Source organism: Cherax quadricarinatus, chromosome 65 (genome assembly GCF_038502225.1).
Source record: "Cherax quadricarinatus isolate ZL_2023a chromosome 65, ASM3850222v1, whole genome shotgun sequence".
NCBI classification, from domain to species: domain Eukaryota; kingdom Metazoa; phylum Arthropoda; class Malacostraca; order Decapoda; family Parastacidae; genus Cherax; species Cherax quadricarinatus.
In genome coordinates, this window is record NC_091356.1 from 19,297,970 (window position 1) to 19,304,191 (window position 6,222).

The 6,222-nt window shown below is 40.1% G+C and overlaps 1 pseudogene; it reads right to left on the minus strand.

The window, feature by feature from the left end:
• Window positions 1-2,577: 2,577 nt before the first annotated feature.
• On the minus strand, window positions 2,578-3,774 carry LOC128700608 (maspardin pseudogene; annotated as a pseudogene).
• Between the last annotated feature and the right edge of the window lie 2,448 nt (window positions 3,775-6,222).

A 6,222-nucleotide genomic window follows, 5' to 3' on the forward strand; every position in this document is an offset into this window, starting at 1 on the left:
CTGTAAATAAACCAGAGGGCTCGATCCCTGCTTCAATTAAACAATATGTATTAATTAAAACGAAGGGTTCTATGCCGGCTCCGAGCAAACAGTAAGTAGAATGGGGTCACTTGACCATCCAATCTTCTCACCAACAAATCAAGAGTGTCCTATGACAGTTCCCTTGATATAATAAAGAGCTCAATGAAACAAATTGTCACTGGAAAATCTCGGGTCCCTAGAGTCTAATCCTCCAAAGTGTTTCAAGCTCACACAAAAATAGATGGCAGAATTAACTAGTATTCCTGCCTTGACTTGACTTACAATAAATTGAGACTATAACAATCACCAAATCTTTTAAATACCTGTACTGTAGTCCTACCATAGAGAATGATTACTCATGGCTGGTGGTAACCGTCTGTGGTATGCGGCGTTGAAGTTCCAATGGTAGATTCGAGATGGAGTTGAATCTTGATTCAGTAGAGTTGATCCTGGCAAGGTCGCCACTTGTGAAGGCTTACTCAGCCCTGTAACAACTTCAGTCAGTATTACTAAGGCTGGCTCCTCCTCAGGAAAATTAATGTATAGAAAAAGAATAAAAACTGACAAACATAAACACTTTATTATTTAGAAAATATAAAATATAAAACACTTAAATATGAAGTATTAATCCTACATTAAAGAAAATGAAAAATGAAAAATATAAATGATAACTGAATTCAACGCTAATATAAAACTTGGGTGTCTGGTGTTGGTGACACTGCTTGTTGTTGAAATCGTAGCCGTTGCCGATGATGGGGGGGGGGTCGCAGGTGTTGATGACAACCCACCAGCTCGTTCTTCACAGAGTCTATCCGTGAATACTCAGTCTAGATGATAGGAAAGCAGGTTTTTTCCACTGCAATGATGAGGGGTTATATCCTGCTACTTCATACAGGTGCACAGGTAATTAAATCCAAAAAGGGGAAGTCTCAGGACGTTAGTCCATCTCCATCAGTTCAACTCGTTGATTGGCAGGTGACCCTCTCTGTCATCCAAGCTGGAAAGATAGACAGGTTACCCACTGCTTAAGAAATCACTCTCCATGATAAGTACAATACCTAAAGATGTGGTGATTATTACAACAGTCAACTTAGAGCAAGACTGAAAGGACTAAGTTTATTATTGGTCAAAAGTGAAGCTTTCAACCAATAAATCCACTAGAATACAAGGCAGGCATGTACTTACAGTAGTGCTGGGAGCTGTGAGTCTAGTGATTACTGTTTGGATTGGAGCCCCACACGTCATCTTTCGGGAGGGGGGGAGAAGAAGGAGAGGAAGGGATTGCGGGAGCTAGACTGACCCTATCTTAACAAGCAGCCGACAATGAAACTATCACTTTCGGGGAGGAGGAAAAAAGGCGGGAATAGCGGGAGCTTGACTTACCCTACCTTAACAAGTAGCAGGCAATGAAATTATTGTTACTATATACTCCCTCGCTAATCCTATCTATTGAACTTTTCCCTCACATGAACATCATATATCCTGGAAAGCATCTATCACATAGAGCAAGGGACACTTGTACTGCATTATTAAGACACTTGAATGAGTAAGACGTGCAACAGTTCGGTATCTTTATTGTCAAAACTTTAAGTTTTGTGGTAGCCAGTCCCTCAGCTTGGAGATGTTCAGCTCCATAGTTCAGTTCTATTGTTCAGCAATATGGAGCCGAACACTTCTCTAGGCTAAGGGACTGACCACCTCAAAAACATATCTTCAAGGTTGATGGACTGATCACAGTCTTGCCTCTCTACTGCTTCTGCTGTCTCCTTTGTATTCGACTAACAAAGCTTACTGTATAGGTGAAACATTTTGTCAATAAAGACACCCACTTGCTGCTCATGTAGCTTACTTATCTGCTTGTCACTACAGTATACCATTATAATTATACTAAGACACTTACAGCAGAGCCAAGCCTTTATTAGACATTTCCCTCAATCATGAGATTTTTAAGTAAACAGTTGTCGAATATAGGCTTTCTCACACATAAGCCTCTTTATCAGCATTTTACCTCCCAACCATTTGTAAGTACTGTATAATTCATTATACTATTTCACATAATTATGATTGCTATCTTCAAAATTGGAAACTTTCAACACAGCATTTCAAGTGTATAATGTACTGCACATGGATCATTCATAATTCACTCATCGTCAACAGATGTTTACTTTACTGCCATTTGTACAAAGCTGATGTGAAGAGAATATTATTATTTACAACAATATATCATGAGTTAAAGTACATCTGCAAGTGTATTAATCTTATACAAAGATAATCCTTTTTATTTATTACTAATACAAATTAGTAGTATTGTACCCAACTCATCATAGTGTATAATACTCTATTTTGAATGTAAAATGATTGAGAGATTTACTTGTCATCTTTTGTGTTCAGGTTATTGCAGAAGGAAAAGACCAACAATCCTGGCAGAGTGCAAAGATTTAACATGCCTCAGTTTTGCTCTGCTGTGCCTGGATGGGTGCCTCCTTGGGTGGTTGCTGTTTACCAACTCTAAAGATAATATTTGGAAATGAAACTGTAGACAACCCCCCACCTGAAAGCCCTAAGGTATCCACAGAAGGAAAACTTAATAAACAAGGTAAACAACATAGGTATCTTTCCTACCTGGCATTCCCATTACAATAATAATAATTCAACATATGTATAAAAGCATATTATAAAAAATAAATTTCTGAGGTTGGCATAACTAGCAAATGTATGTATCAAATACAATTTATAGGATATAATAGACATATTAACACAATGCTACTACAAATGTAAATCTCTCTTACTAAGGCAATATCTGGGCACTGCTATCGGTCAACAGGGGTGCCAGAGTCAGAAGCACTTAAGTGACTGCCCTCGTGTGCTCGAAGGTGAACCTGAATATATATTTTAACTTCTGTTCTTGCCAGAAAAGGAAAATTCCCACCTGTCTTGAGGTGTGCTAAGCGAGCTGTTGGATAGCATTTATACATCTCCTCTTTTACAGTCTGTGATAAAGCTGACTCATCAAAAACATCCAGAATTGTCACCTGAACCTGTATTTTTTGAGGTTGTACGTAGTCTGAAGAACAATTGAGAGTGAGTCTTGATGCTAGCTCACACTGACTTAGTCTCTCCAATCTTTCTACCATGATGTCTATTGATTCTGCTATTTGTGAATCCATCAGCTTCCTGGGAAATCGCCCAATAATCATCTTTTTCAAGAGTGTTGCTGGTAACATCCAAAACACGGAAGAAGAATCTGCATAGTTAAAGATCTTTGTGTCAATGAACGAATTGAAGAGGATGAATGAAGCAACACGAGGGCAATTAAAGGTGACTTCGGCAAACTTCTAGGCCAAAAATCCACCAAGTGAGGCCCCTAATATGTGAGCACGATCAATCTCAAGAAGATCTGAAGCCTTCACACCACTCAGGAACTGTCCAGTATACTGGGTACTCCACCGATATAACTCTATAACCATGTGCTGTGAGAGGAAGAATTTGCTTGAAGAAGGAATCGGCAGTTCCACAAACAGGAGGAAGACACACTAAAGGGCAACGGACGCCCCTTGGTCCAGCATCATAAAGTTTCCATACCTTTACTGCCTCACTGTCAACTACAATTTATTTAAGAGGTACTGTACTACGGAAACTTTTGTATTCGGACGAACGTGCTAAATCATTCTCGAATTCCATCTGATGCATGCGTTCAAGTTGCAGTAATTAGCAGTGTGATCAAGGACCTTGTTTATCACAGCAGCTGACAACACTGCAACAGAGGGTTACTATACTAAAGAGACGAAGTGTATTCATTCAACCTGCACCCACACGAGCTCAGAGAATACATAGTTGCACAATTCGAAACCAAGTATTTGAAGATTCCTCTTACAATAACAGCTGTCTATATGTCACCATATTCCAACATAAGCATATTTGGATAAAACATCAATGACATAATCTTTAGCAAGGAACTAAATAAACAACACTTAATACCTGCTTAGAACTTTGATATCAACCTCATACACTCAAAGGTCCCTCAAATATTAGACTTTCTGAATAATAAGTACAAATTCTTACTAATATCCTCGATAATCAAGCCTATAATACAAACTGAGACTACTGCAACATCACCTGGCCACATATGAACACATTCCTGCTCCTCAAACAGCAGGCATCATAGACAAAACTATTCATCACTACCCCTTGTTACCAACTAATCAATATAACGCTTGAAACTAGTATAATTACCTTCAGTCTCCACGTTGAGGCATCGTTAAATAATTTCATTGTAGCGATATGCAACACTGATTGCCAGAGAGAACTGCAGAGTTTTCTAGACATTAACTCTACATGATGAATTAGACACGTATTAAACACTTGGGTATACTTGGAGCGGGTTTCGGGGACCAACGCCCCTGCGGCCCGGTCCTTGACAAGGTCTAGTGGTGGATCAGGGCCTAATCAACCAGGCTGTTACTGCTCGCCGCATGTAAACCAACGTATGACCTACAGCCCGGCTAATCAGGTACTGACTTTAAGTACCTGTCCAGTGCCTTCTTGAAAATAGCCAGGGGTCTATCGGTAATCCCCCTTATGTATGCTGGAAGGCCGTTGAACAGTCTTCGGCCCTTGACACTTATTGTGTCGTTTCTCAGTGTACTCGTGGTGCTCTTGCTTTTCGTTGGGGATGTGTTGACCTCCTACCGAGTCTTTTGCTTTCGTAGCGAGTAATTTTCGTGTTCAAATTTGGTACTAATCCCTCTTGGATTTTCTAAGGCCTGGTCACAGACCGGGCCGCGGGGGCGTTGACCCCCGAAACTCTCTCCAGGTCTCCAGGTATCTTTCTGGCCTGCATTCCAGGGAATACAAATCAAGGGACTTCAACCATTCCCAGTAATTTAGGTGCTTTATCATACTTATGTGTGCCGTGTGAGTTCTCTGTATATTTTACAGGTCAGCAATTTCGAATACCTTGAAAGGGGCTGTTAATGTACAGCAGTATTCCGGCCTAGAGGGAACAAGCGATTTGAAGAGAATCATCATGGGCTTGGCATCCCTAGTTTTGAAGGTTCTCATTATCCATCCTATCATTTTTCTATCAGATGTCGTAGATACGTTGTTGTGGTCTTTGAAAGTGAGATCCTGTGACATTATCACTCATAGGTCCTTCACATTAGTTTCTCGCTCTATTGTGTGGTTGGAATTTGTTTTATACTCTGATATAGTTTTAATTTCCTCAAGCTTTCCATATCGGAGATACCAAATCATTGATGATCCTTTTCAAGTCACTTATTCTATTTAGGTTGAAATACCGCTGTACACTAACAGCTTATTTCAATGCAGGCGAAATTACATATCTGGAGATCGCACAGAGAACCTTCACCTCATTTACTGGGAATGCTTGAAGTCCCTTGACCTGCATTCCTTGGAGCGCAGATAAGAAAGATACATCATAATTTGCATCTGGAAAATCCTAAAAAGACTGGTCACAAATCTCACACAGAAATTATTTCCAATGAAGACAAAAATGCTCGACAGACAGCGCAATGTCTCCCAAATAAAAAGCAAAGAATCCAGGAATAAACTGAAAGAAAACATAATACATTTTCTTTCAATTTATTCCCATCTATTAAATAGCCTCTCATCATGCATAAGTTGGATTACAAATAGACCCTAGTCTGTCTTCAAGAGGGATTGGACAGACACCTAAAGTCAGCGCTTGACCAGCCGGGCCGTGGTTTGTACGTTGGATTGCATATGGCCAGCAGTAACAGCCTGGTTGATCAGGTCCTGATCCATCGTGAGGCCTGGTCATGGATCCAGCCGCGGGGGCATTGATTCCTGGAAGAAAAACTCCATTAGGTACACTCCAAGCAGAGACAGAACATGTTCCTAACTCTTACATTTTGTCCAAAAATAGTTGGGCGATGATGAATTTGAACAAATCTGTACGCTGGAGCAGGAAATCTTCTCATGTCCGAAATCGAAGCATTAAAAACATTAAGAGATTAAAGTAACGTTTGCGAGAAAACGAAATTGCTAGGTATAAAGAAAGACTTGGCTCGGATTTCTGGTTGTAGAAGGTCAGCGTCAGTGGATGTAGCACTGTCTGAGGATGTTGGAAGAGGGAGGGCGGAGAATGTATTTCATTGTTATGTTATTCTAGTCGAAATTTCGTCTGGAACGTCCATCTTGTCCGTCTCATAAATAGACAGA